Source organism: Macadamia integrifolia, chromosome 3 (assembly GCF_013358625.1).
Source record: "Macadamia integrifolia cultivar HAES 741 chromosome 3, SCU_Mint_v3, whole genome shotgun sequence".
NCBI lineage: Eukaryota > Viridiplantae > Streptophyta > Magnoliopsida > Proteales > Proteaceae > Macadamia > Macadamia integrifolia.
The window spans coordinates 28,146,689-28,170,543 of record NC_056559.1 but is presented as its reverse complement, the minus strand read 5'-3'; the positions used below and the strand labels follow the sequence as shown (position 1 = coordinate 28,170,543).

Below are 23,855 nucleotides of genomic sequence, written 5' to 3'. Positions count from 1 at the left end.
TATCCAAAAACCATGAATTGCTAAAGTGAGATCTGAGGTCATATACATTAATTGGTCAAATGGTCAACAATATAATCTTTATATAAAGTCATGGTCAAGCTGGCACAACTCAAGGCCTCAACCCTGCTCAGCTCGGCTCAGTTCAAACCTAGCTCAAGATCAAAGACTTTCAACCCTAATCCCACCTTAAAGTAAAAAATCTCAGTTCATGCCCTGCTCAGAGTCAAGGAGAGTTTGGGCCGATAGCACCAAACTTACACCCAACTGACAATAATATGTGAGGTAAGACGCTCACATTTCAAATACAAACACGTGATACAATATTTTTTTGGCATCGGGAACACCATTAAATAGGGGATGGCTGACAACTAATCCGTACGACTCATTCATGTGAAGTTAGAGCTTTGCATCTTAATTAGTGTATGTAGTAGTGGGTTTTAACCAGGGGCAAGAATAAGGCACTCGAAACTATTTTCAAATTTGGAAACTTTTTTTAGTAGCGTCTCTATTTTTTTTTTTTTGGTCTTTAACTCTTGACCCATCTTATGTGTTGAGGATGAATGCGCAACCACGAGGAAGAAATTAAGAAAAAAATCACGTAATATAGAGAATTTAATGTAGTTCGGCACAAAGGCCTATATCCATTCGAGAAAACCAAAGATTTTTCATTAACTTTGTAAAATTCTCTATTCTCCACTTCACAAAGTGACCTTCCATTTGCTTTTTTTTTCCACAGAGAGACTATATAAGGAACCTAAAAGTCCTAATTCTCATACAAGTATAATTAATTTTGTATATGTAATAGACCCAAAATTCGACCCAATTACGAATACAAACCCGACAATTATTGTGTGGACAACTACATAATACAAGACATACTCAACCCTAACAATATGTTTCCTCATCATGTTCAACAAAAAAAGGTTGAATGATAGTAAATATAAAATGCATTTTGGAGATAAGACCAAAGGGCAAAAAGAAAAAAGAAAAAAAAATAAAAAAATTGGTGATAAATAGGTTATAGAGCACTTTTCCCTTCATTCATCTATAGAGAAGAAAGATGAGAAAAATAGCAAGAGTTGCATGAGAGAAACTGTATTGAGCAAGGTTCTAAAACTCGAGAACAATCACAGATATGGTCAAGGCTATTGCCGTTCTAAAACCATTCTAGAACAGACTGGATCGAGCCGTATCAGACAGATTTTGCCCCTTTTTCTTTTTGAAAATCAATTTTTTATTACGATTGTACCCTTATACCATACATTTAAAACAGTCAAGATGGGGATCAATCAACACCAATATCATTCTGATCCAACAGAAACTGACCTTTCCGTTTCGTTCCATTTTTAAGAATTATGTTCATGAATGCAAGCCCAAGGCAAGAGGATAATATTTGAAAATCTCACTGTTCAGTCTTTTCCAAAAGTTTTTTCTTAGCATGAACCGATGGTGGCACAGCACAACACTTGTAAATCTCTCAGATAAGTTCAGGACATAATAAAAAAGAAAAAGTAAAAGCAAAACAGTGCATTGATTTTTTTTTTTTTTGTAATAAACATTGCATTGATTTGAGATTGTTAAGTTCTACGAGAAGTTATACCAGATGACAAAAAAAAGGTATTAAAATTGGGCTAAAGAACTCTGTGCTTGCACAGTAAACACCAGCCGTGAGACCAATTAGAGGGTCTTTCATTCCGGGCAGTGTGGCCTCTTTGTGCTTGTCTTTGGACGTTTCTTACACTAGTAGGACTGGGTTCTTTTTTTCAGAAAATTAGGAAAAAGATTGCCACTTAGTGCTTCCTATGCTAGACATTAGGGTGACATCGTCTGTGGCATTCCATGTCCTGTAGCACACATCCAACTATCAGGAACGCCTTGGGTTGTACAGATGAATGTTCTTGGTCATTGGATGTGCACTACACGTCATGTAATGCTACAGAGAAATTCGATCTCAAAAAGACCACCCTGCCCCTTATTGGACTCATGTGCGTCTCCCATGACTGGTCCTCGAACTGGCACAATGGCCATGTGACCAGGTAACGATCCTAGCCTAAGAAACAACTGAAAAGTGGTCAGGGGAATTGCGTGACTGTTGATTCATGATTTCACTCTCATTCCTGAAGTTTCGACTTTTTTATAGTCAACACGCCGTCGTGTTTAATCACAACCCTAGTCTTAAGCTTTACATGCACCTAGCTTAGTAAATGTCACAAAACCTCAACCCTGCTCAAGGGAACTGAAGGAAAGCATGAATCACACAATATCGGATCACATGTGAGAGAGAGAGAGAGGCGCACCTTCATGAAGAAGCTTCAAACTATTCCCTGATTCTGGAATCTGGATGGCAAACGCTTAAATTTTTTCTTGCACTTCTTCAAAAAAGTTTGACCATGGCAAAAGCGCCTGGATGAGCTATCGGTGAGCAGAGGGAGTACTTCTAAGTTACAAAGGAAACGGGTGTGTATGACTTTGCCTCCTATTATTTTAACTCCCGACTTCTTGAGCAATAGAAAATGGAAGTGGCAGTCCGGTTAGGAGTTTGGATCTGCTGCATGCATACAACACTTGTGCCTTTTGTTGCCACTATAAGGGTGTAGAGGGGTATATTTAGAAGCAGAAGGGATAGGTGTTGTATGCTTACACATACGACCAGGTGATTGTACAAATGCGCGGACTTCCTGAGAAATAGGAAAGTTGTGGTCAATGTCCTTTCGAATCGCTTGTACTCCCTGAGAAGTAGAAAGCGGTGGGTCTATATCCTTAATTCGGAACCCGTGTTTTAGGGGTTGTCCTTAATTTCCAATTAAAGACGGACACAAAAGCGCTAGTGTAGGCCACCTTTTTTTTTTTTTTTTTTTTTTTTTTTTTTTCTTTTCTCAAGCGAAGAACATTATCTGAAATATGAAAATAAAAATCATATAATAATCTATGTGATGAGGTGTTGTTGTAGGCCTTAGGCTCAGAGCTTTTTTTCTATATATAAATAGGGCAAAGGAACCATATCCTGCTGGCACAAGGAACACCAGCTAGCAGAACCAATTAAAGGACATGTGCCAATATCTTCAATGCCTTGGGCATTAGGGCAGCGTGGTAGTTTCACACACCTTGTCTCTGGGCATTTTTTACGCTAGTTGGACAAGGTTCCTTTCTCTAAATTTATATAGGAAAAAAGAAAAACAAAGTTGCCTAGTCACAAAGCCCTTACGCCAGATATAGGGACGTATGAAATTACTATCCCACCTCCTTTGAAATAAAAAATCATATCCGTGTTGATACCCTTGCACATGCTTTCATTGGTTCTCGCACTAATGCAAGGGCTACGTGACCAGGCAATAATTTCGTGCCCATATCATACTATCATACTATCATACTACTATATAAAAGTAAGTACTCACCTTCTTTGGTATTCTTTTTCAAAAAGACAAAAAGACCATTGACATCTATAAAAAAAAACTTTTCAAATGATCAAAAAATCCCTCCAAATGGAAGATGAAAAAAAAAATAACTGACTCCTCCAAAAATAATAATAATAATAACTTACCCCTCCTTAAATTTCTCTCTCCCCCTCCATATTTAAATCTCTCCATAATTATTGTAAAAAAAATCTCTCATCCTCACATGTTTCTCTCTCTCTCTCTCTCCATATTTACCATTGTAAGCTCTCCATAATTATTCACTCCCTTCCCACTCTCCATAATTATCTTACCCCTCTAAATGGAAGATGAAAAGAAAAAAAAAAAAAAAAAAAATTCATCGCTTACTACTATTAAAATTAGATCTTTGATATACTTTTTTATTGAACAATAATACCCCTAATATAAAGAATTATGTCCCAGAATCTCAAAAGTTGCATCCCTTGGGTTCAAGTGCCGTGATCAGATTCTAAATTCGGATGAAACGGCAAAATTTCATATCGTTTCATGATATCTGTTACTGATTGGTCACCATTCCATGGTTTCCACGTTCTATCAAAGAGAACACATGACCTCTCTCGATTCTCCTGCTTATGATCCTTCACTGTCACTTTGCCCTTTTTCTCTCTTGCAAAATGCACACCTAACGACGCTCATTATGCCGGATTGCTCTGCCTCGCCTTCTCTTGCCATCGGATGCTGTTTAGTTCCTTCGCCGAATGCCCTAACAACCTCACATAATCATGTTAATCTCTCTCTCTCTCTCTCTCTCTCTCTCTCTCTCTCTCTCTCTCTCTCTCTCTCTCACGCGCCAGAAACCAGGGAACCTCTAAACCTTTCAGCCTTTCCTCTCTCTCAATCTCCACCGTCTCTCAAACATAACTCACTTCCTCCTACCCAGCATGCATCTATTTACCCCTCCCAGCATACTAAAACTTCTTCATGGTTCAAAACGTTCTCTTACATCTCACCGTAGTCCCCACATGAAGCCCAAGCAACGCACTCCTCTCTGGAACTTTCCGCCCCTTCTAACAAGATCCCCACTCTCTCTCTCTCCACTCATGCAACTCTTGCCCCACATCCCTGCATCTTCCGCCTCCAGAATCTGGACTATGATAATGGGAGAAGGCACCACAAAAGAGGTATTCATCTACACGTTAAGGGTTAAAAAGAAAAGGGAGGGGGCATACAACCGATCTAAAGAGTAAACCAGAAGAATGGTCTCTCCAAAACAAAAAGAAAAAAAAGAAAAAAGCATTCATCTTTTCCTATGGTAACACTACTTACAGCCTCTTCCTCTCCCGAGTCTCTTCCTTGATTGCAGAGACACCGCCCAAACCGCTGGTATCCTACAAGCTCCTCTTAAGGCAGGACACCACTCCTCAGCCGTCCATTCAGAGATCACTCCCTCAGTGTTTACAACCAGGTGCCGTATTTGGACACCTGCTAGGGCACCTACCACCATGGAAGTGAACCCCTCTTGCAAAACAGTCTCGATCATCGATGCCTTCGTTAATCTCTCTCTTACAAAGCTAGATAGGTCCATATTCTACTTTGTTTTATCTTTTTGTATTTCTCTATCGGAAAATCTTGTTGTAGAACATGTTGATATAGGTTTGCTATTTCTGTTAATGGACTCTATTCCATACTTTGAAGATGGTACTCATGTAAAATTGTACATGTGTGTGCCTCTCCAGAAGAGCAAGGTTGGATATGAACGCTTCGATTTCAGTCTATATTTGGATCCATTTCTAATGTATTCGGTCACTCATTTTGCTACTTGTATTCTACATCCAATTTCCTAAACCACTTTTTTCTTTGTTTTGTTTTTATTTGTTACATGTTCGGTCATTAGGTTTATTGTGCTGAACCCATTAAGTTGGAATAAGGCTTTACTACTGTTTTTGTTGTTGTTGGTCTTATTGTGTTGTATGTTGGATAGCTCTGTGTGAGATTTTGACGTTTGAGTGCTTATTTTCTATGGTATCTGTATCGTATGTTGGGTTTTTTAGTCAATGCTAATTGGATAACAAAGGACATAGAGAAGAAGGAACTGATAGTTGTATTATATTTTAGAGAAATTTCGAGACATTTTAGGGTAGTTTTATTTCATTACAACCACTCTTATGATGGATGAGTTTTGGGTGGTAATCTTGTTTGCTACAAGTGTCGACTTAAAGATGATCATGGGAATGGTTGATATGATGAGTTATCAAAAAAAAAAAAAAAAAAATGGCTCATGAACTTTCCTTTGTCAACATTTTGAAGAGCTACTTTTATGTTTATATTTGATATTTCAAAGATTTACGACATTATTAGTCCCATTGACTTTTGGCTAATAATTTTCCATGATTTTTCATAATGCATGAGTGTATCATTAATAGCTAGAAAGTTCCAACGTTTGTTCAATCGTTTCCTAATTGGGCAATTGCATTCTAGCTGATGAGATGTAAAGTTGTTTGACTTACATTAAAAAAAAAAAAAAAAAAAAAAAAAAAAGGTTATTTACAATTACAGTCTTCTTAACGTCCTGGCAATATTAGGAGAAAAAAAAAACACAATTTAAGTTCCTCACCATACAACTGTCGGAACAAGGCAAGGCTTGGAACTTACACCACTTAAAATGTCTATTCAATTAATTATAATCTAGAAAGAACAAAATATTTGTTTGTCCACACGTGCAAATGCACGTGTATTTTTTCTAGTATATATATATATATATATATCTAGCAGGGCACCGCATAAAGGTTGGGTTTCAATTTGTGCATGTGCAATATGTATACTTTTTTTTCTGCTAGAAAATAAGATTGTATTAAAAAAGAAAGAAAGTATCAGATACAATTACATAATTACCTTTAGACTAACACATGATTTACAATTACAATTTGTTTAACATGTATACCTAGCAACAGTTGTAAAGATCTTTACATCTACTAGATGTTACCTAGGTTTTCATCTTATATAATTCAAGGATTTGGAGCTTGGCACTGATAGTAAAAACACTTTGTTCTATCTATGAAATTCTATTCTATCTAGATGGGAATAGGAATTGAAAATTTTGGAGTGCAACATGAGCTTGAACAACACAAATTGGAAAAAACTGAAGAAAATTATGGTTAGATTTAATTGTTGAATCCAGGGTATTTAATTTTCAGAACTCACATAAACATAGTGGAAATAGGCATGAAGAAGAAGAAAAAATAGAAGGAAGAGGTGCTACCGACAGATGGTGTTGGGAAAACTAGTGGTCAAAATTGAGGAATTCGGGAGAGAATTAAAACACCCATGAACAATGCTATAAAACTTGGTAATGGTAATGGGATCGGTCAAGGCAGATATCATTTTGATACCAATCTGGATCGATCTAAATCATACCATATTGGACAGATCTACTCTGTTTTTCTTAAAATAAAAAAAAATAAATAAAAAAATCATTTTTATTATAATTTTACTCTTAGACCACACATGTGTATCAAGATTGAAAAGGTCAGGATCGGATACCATTTTGATCCAGTCATTATTGACCGATCCAATCTGAGTTTCAGAACCATGCCCATGAATGTATATTTATGCCACTCTTTAGAGTAATCTACTCTTAGAGTAGTCTTGTTTAAATTAACATACTGCCCACCACTCCAAAAACTTAAAAGATGATTTCATTAATGCTGCATTTTATTAAATGTGAACTAATTGTAATTAATGGAAAACTCATATCCTCTGACTAATAGGAGGGTATATGCTTGAATCCAAATTTAAAATTTGACATGTGTCTAGTAACCCTTAAACCATTTTCTAAATATCAATATAGTTGAAACTGTCACATCACCCTTCCATGTTCTAAAACTTGGTGCCACTCTAAAACTTCCCTCCAAAGCTTGTGAATCAAAAAACTTTTGCTGTAAAAGCTTCTAAAAGTAGAAAATTTGGCTTATTGCTCTATTAGGCATATCTTAACTAACTACCGGCAAAATTTTCTTGAATAACAACTGTGCTATCTTTTCTACATATAAATTGTTCTTCCCAATTCTTGCCATGCTTAACTTTCTAAATTTCCAGTTTCCCTTTGACCCGAAGGTCAAAAAATTGGTTCCTAAACAGACAATTTCAAAATTTCCAAGAGTCAGACCAACCATATGGGAGGTAATTCTGACCCCAAAAATCTATGGCTTAGGTTCTTGGCAAAAATTAAAAAGAAAAAATCTTAATTAAATAAAACATCATGACATCAACTTTTTCTTGTTTTTGTTTTAGAAAATTTCGAACACTAAATTTTTGGCAAGTTCGGAATGTAAGAGGAAATAAGTGATCCATAAACTTTTAAGGCAACGTTTGGTCTCTTTCGTTTAGCAGACTTTTCTTATATAGTTGCAATATTTCCTTGTTTTAGTTGGAAAGTACTTCTATAAACGAAAAAGTTTATTAAATGGGTGTAATTTTAAAAAAGAATTTAATAATTTGATCAATATCTATATCTTCGTTAGCAACCTCTTTAGACATTAATGACCTTTCTTGGGTGCATAGGGGCCCTAGTAGTTGAAGTTATGTGAATATTATTATTGGTTAGAGTTGGACATAGAGTTGAGTGGAGAAAGGTAAGACAATTACCCAACCATACCTGTGCCTACCTATCACAAAAATTAACGTCTCACATGATTAAAGGTCATACAAAACAAGTGCAAATCCAATCGACTTATACCCAATTGCATTAATGAAAATAAAAATTTTGTGGTCGCTTTAGTCAAATCCACTATATATCTACCACGTAGAGGGCTCCTCTATTGAGATTGTGTGTGGACAGGAAGGTCCAACTTTGGATAAGACACATGTAAAGATAATTAAATTTCAGACTCCATTTCTATTGTGTAGTCCACCTTGATAAGGTTTCTATCCTTGCATTTTCAATGATTGCCCGACATCTGTCAAAGTTGAATTGTCAACCCTTGCAATGAGAGGATGATCGTGTGAAGACCAAGTCCATAAAATTTATGTTGCAATTGAACAGCCTTTTCAGAATAATATGTTCCTCCATCATCCAAATATTTTTCATGTGACAAATCAATTAAAGGCAATATTTGTGGGCAGGTAGGGGTGAAGGTCCCTTAATTCAATTCAAGTTCAAGGCCTATTGGATTTGATGACCGCATGACTAAAATGGCTTTAAATGCTTACAAAGTCTTTTTTTTAGCTAATTAAAACAAATGGATTGCTAAGAATAGAAAGGAAAATGCTGTTACCAAGAATTTTGAAATTCAATGTCTTCGAAATTTGACAAGCGATCAATCCAAACCATACTCCATTATGCAACCATTGGAATAACTACATTACAGGCTTACAGCTCCATGAAGGCAAAAACTAGTTCGGCTGTATAGGGAAGTTGGAAGTTTGCTTTAAGACTTAATGGGGTATCATAAACCAGAAGTTATTCATTTTTTATTCATTGGGAAAATTGGGAAATTACAAAAAGACACATTTAGCCATTTAACGTACTAATTAACAGAAGGGACAAGTTTCCCTTAACGAACCCTCTCTCCTTTTCCCTCTATATAAATTCAGAACACCCACGTCTTTATGAAACAAACCCTACTATCTTTCTTATATTTGTTTGTTATTTCTCCCCTATGAAATTTCAGGGTGCTCAAGTTGAAAATGCCTTTTCACAGTACTGGGAAGAACATATTGGTCATCCACTCCCTCCACATTGGTTAGCTGCAAAGGCTTCTCCATTAAGCCTCCATCAGGTGGCAATATTTATGAAACTTATAGAGAAATACGAATTGGCTTCCCGTCTACGTTCATTCTGAAAGCTGGCTAATATCGCTTGTTCTACAAATACACTTATGAAGAAGGTAATGAACGACATAACCATGCCACCAATAGCCCAGTGGAATGCTGATAGAGTGGTTTATGAACTCACTCCAAGCGGCATACCCATGTCGGTTGCTAGTCAAGGGGGATTGCCATATTTTCGAGAATCAATGGTGAAGGAGGGAGGTTTTATGCCTATCCCTGATCAAAGAGACCCAATTCCATATAGATCATTCTCACCGTGACCTCTAGCATCAAAAATCCCATTTTCCTTTGCCCAGATTGATAAATTAAAGAATCTTTTTAGTGTGGTGGATGAATCAAATATGGATGAGTATATTGAAGCCACCCTTGAGATATGTGAAAAGAGTCTCATTCAAAGAGAGCAGAACAGCTGTGTGACTTCTGCTGAGGATCTAATCGATTTTGTTGTCAAGAAATTTGGGTACCATGTATGTGTATGGAGTACTGAGAACGTTGAAGGATCTTATGAGAATGTCACAGTTGGAGCAGTGAAACTCATACATGGAAACCTCTCTGAACCACCAGCTATATGTCATAGTCAACCATTCCCATTTCAAGTCTACTATTGCCATATTTTACAGAAAGTAAAACTATATGCGGTTGATATTCATGCTAAAATGAAAGTGAATCATGCGATCATGACATGCCACTATGATACATCAATTTGGAGTCCAAGCCATTATGCTTTTAAGAAATTTGGTTTTGGCCCTGGCCTAATTGAAGTTTGTCACTGGGTAAATGAAAATGTAGTGGTCTGGACAAAGACTGTGGGTTGATGTAATTATCATCTAGTTCTCTTGTTTGTGCTATATGCTACTCATGCTATTTGAAGGATAAATAATTGTTGGAAGCGTGTGTCAATCAAACCTCATTATTTAAATTAAATCATTTAGTTTGGTTTATTAAGGGGCCTGGATACCAAAAAAAAAAAAAAAAAAAAATTAAAGGGCTTGGATAAGTCTTAGGTTTCAACCTAATTATGTTCACGACTAGCTACAGATGGAACTAGACATCTCATTCATATGGTACATGCACCGAGGAATGGAGATTCCAAGGCATAAGTGCAAATGCACATTGAACCAGATACTAAGATAATTTTGCTGGTGCATTCCTTTAAGTTGATTTGAAATGGAATTATCCTTAATAGTGTACAGTCGGTCCTTTTGACCTAAGAGGTCCTTATCAATGCAGTTACGCATTTGAGTTTTGTCCCATTGGCCCTCACACATGTGCAGAAAATGCACTCCCCCACCGGAAACACTTTCATATATCATATCATATCATACTACTATTAAAAGTAGAGAAATTTACATCTACCTCCCCTCGTGTTTGCCTATATTACTTCCACCTCGCTCAAAATTCGTTTATTACATTTAAACCAAAAAATCTAACATCTTGAGGATCATACTACTATTAAAAGTAGAGAAATGCAACGTCTTTCGAAGGGTTTTAAGCAGGCAATTGTATCTCTAAACTACTTGGTTCTCAAGCGACCTATCTCCGGCAATTATTTCTTCTCATATCTCAAGCGACAGTTTCTTTCGAAGGGTTCTCTACAGACGAAGTTTTCTCAGGAGATTATATCTCTAGATCCATCTTGAATAAACTTATCTGTTTTTCTCCAAATTGGTGTTCTCAGGCGACGGTCGACGGTGATACCCCCTGCTCTTCAATCTGTATTATCTCCAGCCCCGCGAGAGAACCTGCAAGTTGAGATAATTTCTAACCGAATGCATATGGAAATGTATGCCCTAGGAATTTCGACTTCTCCAAATGCGTTCTGAATTTGGGTTTCTTTTTACTATTATGAGAAGGCAACGTGCCCTAGGAAGTTCGATTTCTCCAAATGGTTGTCTGGATGTGTTTGCATGCTTAGGATAAACTATTTACTGTAATTGATGCTTGCTTGGTGTTACCGAAACAACCAAGAAATTTCTGTTCATCTGAGATTGAACAACTTGATGCTTTTCTGTTAAGGAAACTAATGTAGCCATCTCTAGAATCAGCACTTATGATTGAATTGCTGAAAAATGTGGATATTTTAGATTGAATTAGTGGATATATTAGGTATTTTAAATCTATGATTGAATTGCTAAAAATGTGGATATTTTAGATTCTATGTTCTTATGGGAACTTCTCTCAATTGGCACTGATGAAAGTCTACTTGGACCATTATTTTGAGTTGTCCCATGTTATCTGAAAATTTTCTGAATTTCTAGAAATATGATAACTTCTTTGTACTAATATACCAATAAATTGGGCAATTTACTGTACTTAGAACAATGAACTTGGGATGATTTTTTTATTTTTTTTTGTGTAATTCTGATTAAAGGTAAATTAATGGGAAACATTTATAAATTCTGAACTTTTGTAAATACATCAAGGATGTTTATGTAATTTTGAACTTGTGTATTCATATCAGAAGTTGACCATATACTGATCGTCCCCTGGCCATCATTTTCTTCCCTTCCATAGGAAACATTTAGAAATGAATAGGGTACATATAAATGACATTAAAGGAAGTATCTTTAAAAGGCATTTTTCTTTGTTTGGAGCATCCAAAATCTGCTTTCCATAAAATTATGTGTTTTGAAATAAGCTTATTGATGGATGCATTCTATTGGGATGAATAATCACAAGTTGCATCTGAATGTGTTTGCATTTGTTAAAGTACCTAATTTTTTAATTTCCTCCCTTGTGTTGATATTTGTTTCATTCTTTTCATTAAAAAAAAATAATAATATATATATATATATATATTTGTTTCTTTCTCACCAAGAATTCCCAATGTTTGGCCATATTAAACAAAGACACATAATACGGAATCCACTGCATTAATTGGGAGAATTAAAAAAAAAAAAGAGAATGTCGGTAATTGAATGGACATAAATCTGTATTCGATGGCACTTTCACAATTTTTTTTTTTTTTTTTGCAATTTTAAAATATTAATATTATCTATTGGGACCTAATTTTTATGCATGGTCATGTAGGTCTTGCCTTTCAATCCTTGGATGGGGGAGTAGAACTATAATAACACATCTCCCCATCCAACGGTTGAAAGCACGATCATGTACACAGTCATACATAAAACTTTTTGATTTTATTAATATTTATTTTCATAATCTTTTTGAAATGTTTTTATGATCTAATTGGAATTACGGGAATTTGAAATTGCATTTTTGATGGAGTAGAGTTATGACAATAAATTTATATATACTCTATAGTTTATTATGTGATATTATATTATGGAGGGACTAGCTGATGCATAATTAATTACTTAATTTTAGAGATTTTGGTTACACTTGTTTTTCGTAGAATATGGCATTGACCCCTTCTGCCTATCATGTGGCATTAAGGTTGTAAAATTGGTACCAAAATCAAAAACCGAATCCAGTTCCAGACTGAATACCTTGAACCAAACTAAACTGATTACAATATGGTTACATCTTGGATCGGAAATGAGTGTTTATAATTTGGTTCGGTCCAGATCTAGATCTATGTCAAGAACCGGTGGTTCTAACCTAAACCGAATCAAATAACTTGATGTAAATTTTTCCTTTTTAAAAAAAACTAAACACTTGACGTAACTTAAATAGAAACCTAACGTAATTAATCACTTAAATTGTTATTGTCTTATAGAGTTATAGTTATAGTCTAAGTTTAGAACTCTCTTTTGTTGGGGAAGACCAACCTAGTAAATGAGCATTTATGTTTTATCTTTTGCATAGCAAAACGAAATTTAAAACTGGATATTGGAACCAAATAAGAACCGAATACAAAACTCGAATAGGAACCAAAACCGCACCAGAACAAGATAGGTTCAGTTCGAGTACCGATTTTTAGAACCAAGGTGGGGCCTGATCCAGTTCTGGATCTATCACGCTAACACTCCTTGGAACCAAAACCAAAACTGGACTGAATACCTGGGTCTGGACCGATTGACACCCTTATGTGGCATGGTAAGCATAATTCCAATAGGATTCTACCCTTCCTATTCATTGTCTAACCTATTATGGTAGCTTAGTATCTTGATTGACAATTAATATGGGATTTTAATAAGAATGAAATCATAAAACATTTTATCAAAAGAAAATCATGAGCCATTGTTTAACACACCCACACCCACACCACCACCCCCACCCACCCAAAAAAAAAAAAAAAAATCCGTGATACAATAAAGTTGATATGTATCATATTAACTAAGGGAGAAAGAGCCAACGTAGTGAGAGCTTATGCAATATACGAGATGGGATCTCATAAGGCATGATTGAAGGATTTTCAATTGATTGACAAGATTGTCTATTGACATCTCAATATAATTCTAATTTCTTAAGATATTGAGATATGAATTTGGGTTGTTACCAAAAAAAAGGAATTTAGGCAATAAAAAATCCCTGTCTCTCCTCGATTTGCCTTTCCCTCCTCTCCACGTTTGTGAGTGTATGACATATATTGGTTGGTGTTTGTGTAAAACTAAGGGTATAAAAATCATTTGTGGTGAGACAGTGAGTGGCAGTGACGCCGTTGGATTCTCACTGCCACTCACCACTCACTGCAGATTGAGAATTTAATTTGAACCGTGGAACGAGTCGATACTGATGGAACGATCAACATTCAATGGTAGTTGCTATCGTGATTGATTAAAAAAAAAAGAAGACCCTTATTGAAAGGCTAGAGGTGTGATGATAGCGAGGCTAAAGGTAATTTAATCTTCCCTTCTTGTTTGGTTAAATTTTTGGGAGGCCATGTCTGCTTATTATGTCATTTAAGTTTCAATGGAATTTTGTTCTGTAATTTTACAGCATACTAGATGACAGCTTGCAAAAAATAAAACCCAGTCCGATCTGCCATACTGTAGTTTTTTGCACATCATAACTCACCAACTATGCTAGGCAGTTGTTGTTAGACCAATTCTATAGTACTATAAAATGAAGTAAAAATAGGGAAAATATATTTTATATCATTTTATTTAAAATATTGCTGAAACTTTTGTAGTGACGTCTTATAATTTAGACCCGATTTGGTATGATTCCTATTTCTATTTCTATTTCAATTTCAATTTCATGGGGTGATTTATATTCGAAATTTGTTTATTTTGATAACCTTATTTCAATGAAAGAGAAATCAAGTGGAATGGATATTCTGAAATAATTAAGGAGTTGTTTCAATTTTGAAATTAAAATTGATTTCATTGTCTTTCTTTAATGAGCACATGGTTAACTTGATGGGCAAAACAGTAGTTCATATTGAAAATAAGTGAAAATGGTCCCCATTTTTGTGGATATATTTCATATGAATGCCCAAGCCAACTCAAATGATTACAAACAGTTCTGATCTTCCAAAACTTTTTGCCAATAGAAATACACCTCCCTTTAATGCAGCCTCCTTACTTTGAAACTTCTAACTTACCTATTTAGCCTTTCAAATACTAAGAACTAAATCTTTGAGTATACTCCTTAACAAGCTATGCAAATGAAGAGGTCTTGATCTCTAGCAATTTGGCTGGGGAATCATATTCCAATATATGACATGCATAATCAAGACAAGAAAAAATTTTAATCTGATTAGGTAAGCATTAGAAAAGATGAGAAGACATATTACCAAACTCAATTTAACCCATTTGATTGTTATGTACTAATTACTAGTTACCATTGTCGAGAAACATGACTAGGTCAATATCAAGAATTGAAGTTATCCTATGTGTGATTGTAATGATAGTAGACGCTGAGAATTGTTGAAGAAGCGTTTGTTGGATTAGATGATCAGTTGTACTATCTAGGGGTGTCAATTCGTGGCCCGACCCGACTAAACCGATCGGGACCGACCTTATATAGATCGGCCCGGCCTGGACCATTTATTAAACGTGTCGGGCTTCAGCCCGGCCCGTTTACAAATAGTCGGTCTCAGTTTTGCTACTTGGATCGTCGGGCGCCCGACCGAGACCGACCAAATAACACCCGACCGAGACCGACCTATTGTGCACCGGCTTGGCCCGACCCTTTAATGATTGTAGAATACCTATTTTACCTCCCAAATTAAAGAGTAAAAACTAAAAAGTAAAGACATGTTCACATTTTAAATAATGGTTATATTTGGTATCATTTATTGATTTATTGTCATTTTTTTGGGCTTGCATGAATGGGCTGGAATATAAGAGCACATTTTAAAGAGGAACCGTTTAAAAATCGGTTAAAGCCCGTTTAACATTAAACATGTCCGTAGCCCGGTTAGGGTCTGATTAAAGCTCGATTAAGGTAGTCTGATTATAGCTCGAGGCCGATTGACTAAATATAAAGCGTATCATGCCCTCAATAACTAAGCCCGATTAGTTAAATGGGCGGACACGGTGCAGCCTTTGAAAGTCTTCAGGCCTGATTAAGCCCGATCGAAATCGGACTGGCCCGACCGGTTGACACCCCTAGTACTATCCACTGAAGCAGTAGCTTCATCAAGTATTAGCATTTTGCCCTTCTTGAGTAATACCCGGGCTAAACAAACTAGTCGCCTTTGACCCATACTCCAATTCTCTCCATTCTCAGTCACTATGGCAGTCACCATATGAAAATGGGTTAGTCATTCAGGATCTTATTTTCATCAACGTTTATTCGCCTACTTCTTGTAAGAAAAGGTGTTGGGGGTACAGAGGTATGGCTTTGCACTAAATTTGATATATCATACAACAATGCATTTAGTCATGGATAGATTGATGTTGAGAAACTTCAATATAGAGTGAATATGAGAAGAAACTAACCTACTGAATCAAGATTTCCTTCCTTTTTCCTAATTTCATCACCAAGTTGGCATTTATTTAAAGCCTAAAACAATAAAAAGTTCATGTCAACTTACCACTTTGCATGATTATTCAAGATGACATAATATCGATTGTAAAAAATAAGCTAAGCAAAAGAAGAAATGAACAATCAAGGGGTGCCAAATCAAAATGCAGAACATGGCAATAGAAATTGTCACTTCCTACGTCATAACTAAGAGAATCGTTTAGGCCAAACTTGTCCCTAAGATGATCCATTGCATCCAACGAAATGATTTCAATATCTCAATTGAAAGGATTTCAAATTTTGAATAAAAAAAGAGCCTAAGAAAGGAGTTTATAAAATTACATATCCTAACTAGTCAACTAGGATTTGTTTGTTTGGTATGTGAATCATCACAATTAAAATATATGCCCATCCTATCTTTGTCACTAATTAGAAACTATTCATTAAATGAAAAAAAATCCCACCTCTCATATCTGTTCATCCGTGTACTCTTCAAGCGGATCAAGATTGCTTCTTAGAGTGCCCTCAAAACATTGTGGAGTCTTGCGGGATTATACTCAATTTTGATCGCAAATTATGAAGCCCAATCTTAGATATATTGATACCATCTACCAAAATTTGACCTGCCATAGGCTCAAGCATATGGAAGATTGTGCAAGAGTTGTTTTACCATTTCTTGTTCTCCCAACGATGCCAATCTTCATCCCTCTAAGAAAAGTGCATGTGAGACCTCGCAAGACAAGAGGAAGGTGTGGGACATATCGGACCTACATACACATTAGACAATCAAATTATGAAGCTTTGTTGTATTCAATAAGAGTAGGAAGAACTATCCAATAACATTAGGCTTCGGAAATTGTATTCCATAAAATGAGAAAATAAGTAGAGATGAAGACTTGAGAAATCCGTAATATTGGGCATACCTGCAAATCAACAAAATCAATTTTCCCTTGTGATGGTCATTCATGATTTGGCTTATTTTCATCTTCCAACAGAGAAGGTTCACTAGGGATGTAGGCATACTGCAATATTCTCTCAATGGAAATAAAGAAAACAAAATAAATTCAAAATCATGCTTTTATCTCTCTCTCTCTCTCTCTCTCTCTCTCTCTCTCTCTCTCTCTCTCTCTCTCTCTATATATATATATATATATATATATATTGTCCTAAAGGATGATTTTATAAGATTTCAAGTTCAACTTTTTACCAGGACTAAGTACTCCCTTTGGCATTGAGATTAAGAAAACTAAAAATACGGCATATGTGATGGATGCCAATATATCCATGCGGAAGCATAACCACTCCATCGCACTAGAGAAATAAAATTTGGGCCAAGAAAACACATCCACCAGCTTGAGGTTTGCCTCTATAAACATCTCTTCTTGATCATAGCATCTAATCGTAGTTGAACCTAAAATGGATCCAGAAAAATGTTGTATAATTGGAGAATGACATATTCCACATAGCCGTGCTAGTTCTCATGCTGTAGATATGTAATATTTCTTCATTTCAAGGTTCATAAAGAAAAAGTTAGACACAATTTGAAAATGTGTAATGAATGCATAAATTGTAAAAGTGATATAAGTTTTTATGAGGGACTTCTTAAGGTAAGCTACTTATATTAGATCTTAATAGTTATAGAATCATCATGGAAGAAACTATAGGAAAATATTTAATTTTATTTTAAAACTATTCTATATTTAATGATTATTATTTTCTATTTTTATTAGATGTTGATTTAATAATATATATTACTTATATGTTGACTTTATCCAACAATTTCTATCGTAGAATTCTTACATACAACGTTTACTAAACATTAATGTAATTGTATCCAAAATTTTGAGGTATCCATTATCAAGACTTTAATCATTTTATTCAAATTCAATTACTAACTATATGTTTCCACCAAAAATTTTGTCAAATCTAAATTTCAACATTGCATTATTCCTTGTCGCATATGAATGTGCAATTTAGCTAAGAAATGCAAGTGTAGCTCATGCACTTTAGTCAAGAAAGAAAGATGTAAAGAAAAGATGAAAAAAGAAGGGGAGTGGAGGAAAAAAAATATGGAGAGGAAGGAAGTAGAAGATTTTCGCACTGAAAATTATCAACTAATTATACTAAGAGGTCCACCTAGAGGCTCTTTTCACTGCCCAAATGTCTGCCACATAGCAAATCCATTGGGGCTTGAATTTTATCAATGTGAGTTATCCAAATGACCGTCTATCCATTTTCAAATTGAGCCCTAATTGGTTGAGAAGTCAACTTTCGCAATAATGGAGAAGTTAAGTTCAGCCATTGAAAGTATAGGGGAATAAGTCCCAACCAGGTTAAGGAGTAATCTTTGATTTTCTTTCCTCCACATCTTTGTAATTGTTTCTGGTGTTTTCTTGATTCCAACTTGTATATTTTTTTATTATCTTTTCCCTTTAATATAAATGACCTTTTAGCGAAAAAAAGTCCAAACAAGTTATGCCCTCCAACAGAAATTGGTTCAAAAACTTGACACAAGTCTAATCCAAATAGAGAACAATTATCCAATAGTCAGTTTGAGAAAAACAGCTCTCCATCTGATCCAAAATTATTAAACAACTGTGACAAGACTTTGCAATAGATATTTTACTTCAATCCTTAATATTTAATTTACTAAGAATTGTTTATTATTTTATTACTTACTAATTTAAAAAAGTTTACGAATTTATGATTTTAAAATTATCTAAGAAAAATTTATCTCCTCTATGCATGATTTATATTTACTCATCCTCCCTACTTCAAAAGAATTTTTTTTTTTTCCTAGAAAACAAGAACTTGCAGGAACACTCAATCTCTATGACACTGGCCTCTGTGCCGCAAGCTTTCTATGAGTCCAACTTCATGACATCTTGACAGAATGTTAGAGAAAGCAATTAGAAAGGTGGCATATTGGAACGGAAAGCCTCTAGCTGTCTTCCCCTTTCTTAACCTATCAAAGCTGTAAAAGTAAATATCAGATTCCATAAAAAAAAATAATAATAAAATAAAATAAAATAAAAAAAAGTCTTTATTCAAAACGGGAATTAAGATGACAAGCTCATGTGGGAGAATAACCTTGCGACACCCATCGGAAATGAATCTAAGGCCCTAATTCCTTATGAAGCTAGAGGGCATCAAAAATTCTGCAATGCTTATATAGAAGAATTTTAAGGGAACAAAACATATGGCACCTTATGGAGTCCTCGATGAAGAAAACAGCATAGAAGGAACCATTTTGAGGGGTAATTTAGGGATCTTGAATTATGAAGGGAGAAAGAAAGGTGAATTTTCTTTTCTTTTGGGGGGGGGGGGGGGTGTAAGGAATCAGAAAAGAATTCAGAGTAAGGGAGATTGAGTAACTAAAGGCCAAGTAAAGGGAGTATAGACCAAGTATAGGAAAATTTTCTAATTTTTTACTAATTTATTTTAACAAATATTAACTAATTTATTATTTAGCTAGTGCAAAATTTAGAGATTATTTATAATTTATTATTTGTTAACTTTTTTTTTTCTTTTTCTAGTAGAATGTTAACTTTGTTAATTATCTTATTTTTAATATGGACAACAATTAATGGAGCTACAAATAAAGCCAGTAGACCTTTCATATTTTTATCCAAACATATCTAAAATATTTTATGTATATCAAAAGTTCAGTCATGTCATTTCAGTAGCACTTTGCATTTTGATGACATCCTTGTTTAGTTTTTTCTTCTCAAACAATTTTTGATAAGGAAGACTACTGCTGTATATTAATTCACATGAAAATATGTGATTGAAAAATAGTTTTTTTTTATATAAATATATTCTTTATAAATTCAAGAAGAATATTAAGGCTTAAATCACCATTTCACACATAAGAAAATATGCATCTACCACTAAATCAATATCAGTGTGAACAAAGAAAATTCAAAATTTTTAAAATCAAATAAAGCATGAACCAACCTATAATATGGCCCATAAAACATGGAGAAAATATGGCTGAGCTTGATTTGAAATTTTAATCACAAGAAGAGGAAGTGACTATATTTCCTGGTACCAAACGCATGTCACAGTCATCAGAATAAAAACTATTAAGATATGCCACTTAACCTGTGACATTACTGCAATAGTTCCCAGGAATCCTATGAGCGACATAAGAAGTTCTTCAATTTGATGTGGTATAGAGGTATCAAGTGCATTTTGATCTATAGATGCCTGCATAAAAAAATAGTGTTTATTTAAAATTAAACTTATGGTGTCCAAACAAGATTATTTGGATCTCATGAGTGACTAATGATATTTACTAACCCGATTTAGAATCCTTCCACTCAGAGTAGAATAAAAAAAAGACATGGGAGCACGAAAAATGCACAAATGGATTTTGTTGAAAAATAGAGTGGTCATCTTATATCCAGAAGTTACAATGAGTATGGACCTTATAAATACACAAAAAGAGCTTCCAAGAGTCAAAACAACATAAACAAAAATAAGGGTGGATCCTTTAACATTTGATCTCACATCCTCTGAATCGGGAGTAGACAACACCATCCAATAATTACAGCCTATTAGGTGAAGTTGGAAAAGAATTTGTGCTGGCAATATCAACGGAACAAAAGTCCCTTTATATGCAGCAGTAACATACTTCCAATAGACTGAAAGACCCACTCCACCCTTTTCTCTCTTTTCTTCTTGGACAAGTTGCCCTTCTGATTGAACCGATTTCTTTGTTTTGTAGTTTTTGGGTTACTTGTCCTTAACATCTTCATTAGGTTTCTCCCTACAAAGAATATTATCATCTTCTTCACTTGCAATGAAATTATCCAAAGTAACCTCATGTTCGATAGAGTTAAGGACTGCTAAAGCTTTCTTATGTGAACCCACCAATTCCATAAAGTCAATTCCTAAACTATGAATTTCTTCATATTTTCCTACTTGAGTAATCATTCCATCTCTTATAACCTGTCAAACAAGAGAAAGTAAATATACACTCTTAAAATAGTTCAAGAGACTAGAAGTTGGGGAAAAACATGATATATTCTCAACAAGATAAGATCAGCAGAAGGTAAAAACTCTACTTGATGGGTAACATATATTATTGTTTTTTAACCCAATATTCCTAGTAGACACTCCTGCAACAAAAGTTCAGATATTCACATTTGAGAATTCAAAAAGAATTTTTTACTACAAAAAAAAAAAGACAAATAGTAATATATATAATTTCATTTTCGTAATAATAACATCAAAACATTTGTTCTATAGAATAACATGCATCACTTTATGTTAAGTGTCTATATTTTTTTTTTTTTTTAAACAACCAATGATTTCATTCTTCATAGATGAATTTTTAGATTAAATATAATTTCCACCATATGAAATTGTGATGTAAGCAATGAGATGCTTAACTTCAAGTCAATTTCATTGAGGGAAGCTTTGGAAGTATAAGTCAAATACCTTAAATAGATGAGTTCCAGTATGAGCATCCACAACACTAAAAGGATCATCAAGAACATAAATATCAGCATCATGAAACAAAGCACGTGTAATCTGGATTCTTTGCTTCTGCCCACCACTCAGGTTGGTCCCCCTCTCCCCTATGATAGTCTGGTCCCCAAAGGCAAACAATTCTAAGTCCTTCTTCAATGAACATGGATCATATTGTAATTTTCCTTGTCCATCTCCTTGCCAAACAATTTATTGTCTACTATTTTGCCACTTTGTATCCAAGGTGATTGTGCAACGTAGGCCTTTGTTCCATTCAACTTAATTGTTCCAGACAACTTTGGCACTTCTCCCAATATGCATGAAAGTAGGGTTGACTTGCCTTACCCAACAGAACCACAAATAGCCACTTTCATACCATGGTACACTTGTAAATTGATATCTTTTAATATGAGATTAGGGGTATGAAAGTCCCAAGAGAAATTTCCGTTGACAATTTCAATTGCAACATCGTCACTATCTCTCGGAAGCTTCTGTACTATATTTGAATGAAGATCATCAAGACAAAGGAATGAGACTATTCTATTGAGGGAAACTTTAGTCTGAACTACTTTAGAGATTAGGTTTGAGAGATTATAAATGGTATCTGGCAAAATCTCAAATGGAGCAAGTGCAGATAGAATCTTTCCCGATTCTAGGGGAATTCCCATTAGCATACAAAGCCCAAAAGTAACCGTGGATACAAACATAGGAGCAGACAAGTAGACAAAAGAAATCATAGCTGATGAATAAAGTAGTTTCTTTAATCTTCTTGTTTCAAAGTTCCTAAGCTCAATTATCTGAGCCAAGAATTTCATATCCCAACCTTGACCTTGGAGCTTGAGAATCCGCATATTTCTTAGAGCCTCAGATGTCACCTTCATACGTCGATCCTTTGAATCCATCAATTCTCTTTGGAATTTCTCCTGTAGTTTACCTAGTGGTACATTTGCTACCAGCAAAATCATTGTGGAAACAAAAGCTACCAGTGAAGCAATCCCAATTAATTATGTTATACAAGATCATTAATGCTAGAACAATCTAAACCAGCACCCTCCATATATTGTGCAAGTACCAACAAAAAAGGCCAGTCCTCTCAACATCAACGCTCATTAAATTAATGTTCTCCCCACTAGTGTGGCCTTGCTTTGATTGGCTTGAAACCCTAAGACCTTTCTTGTAGATTATTGCAAAGAAAGCAATGCGTACTGTAATTGACATCTTTCGCAATTGAAAGAATAAGTGCCTCTCAGAGAAGCACCTTATAAGCTTTGAAAGGAAAAAAAAAACACTGTCGCATAGCCTTTATATTTTGTATGGCGATTACTTTTGAGATACTAAACAAAGGCAACAATAAGGTATGGTCCAACATAAGAAGCCAATGTGCATATAATGGTGAGTAAAGCCATCCATAAAACTTCTTTCCATGTTGAGAGAATCAATGCCTTCCCTAGCTTGAGTGTGCTTACTTTACTTCCATTACCACTGCCATTATTATCACATTCAAGTTTAGTTCTAAAAACAGAAAACACCATATTAGCACTATCACTATTGTCAAGTTGAGGAACATCTTCAAGGTCCAATGATTTCTTATTCCCGAGTGCAAGTAAAGGGCCTAACGAAGAAAAAGTAAAAATACTAAGAAAATTGGCATTTGCATGAGGAGTTATATTGTCTCCACCGACTCTTGATTCTTGTCCATTGTCAGTATTGCTTTGATTGGAACTACTTTTTAAAAGAGGCTCCAATAGATGAACATGTTCTTCTTCTCCCCCTTTTCCAAACAACACCACGTAACAAAAGAACAAACCAGCAATAACAGATATGCCATTGGAGACCCATAGCAGGAAAGGAATGGATGAATGTTTCCAATACAAACCAATATGCATAACAAGATAGGAATAAGACATTAGGAAGTAGAAGATCCACCAAATCCTTAATAAAATGGGTAACCTTTGTTCACTTGAATGAGAGAATTGGATGTTCAAGTAACTGGAGATCACAAACCAAGTAAGTGTTCTAAATCCAAAATCCAACAGGATGAAAATCTTTATATCATGACAACCATGTCGGTAACCATGTAGTTTAACACAAATATGAGAAGATCACAGACCGATAGACCTATGCAATTTATAAGAGTTGGCCAACAGTAGATAGAATATGCATTCTTCAACATTGGTTTTGAATTTTCAAGGGTAGTCATCATGCATTTCTTGCAAGCCCAGGAAATGAATGAAACTAACAACACAAATAGGTGTGAAGATGCAGAAAATAAAATTGTGGTAGAAGACTGCGAAAATAAAATCAAAATATTCATATCATTCTTCGATTCTTCCAAAGCATCCATGCTTGCAAATTTTTCTT

At 35.0% G+C, this 23,855-nt stretch overlaps 1 pseudogene; it reads right to left on the bottom strand.

Moving 5' to 3' along the window:
* Window positions 1-14,671: 14,671 nt before the first annotated feature.
* Window positions 14,672-23,855, bottom strand: part of LOC122074315 — a 10,899-nt pseudogene continuing 1,715 nt past the window's right edge.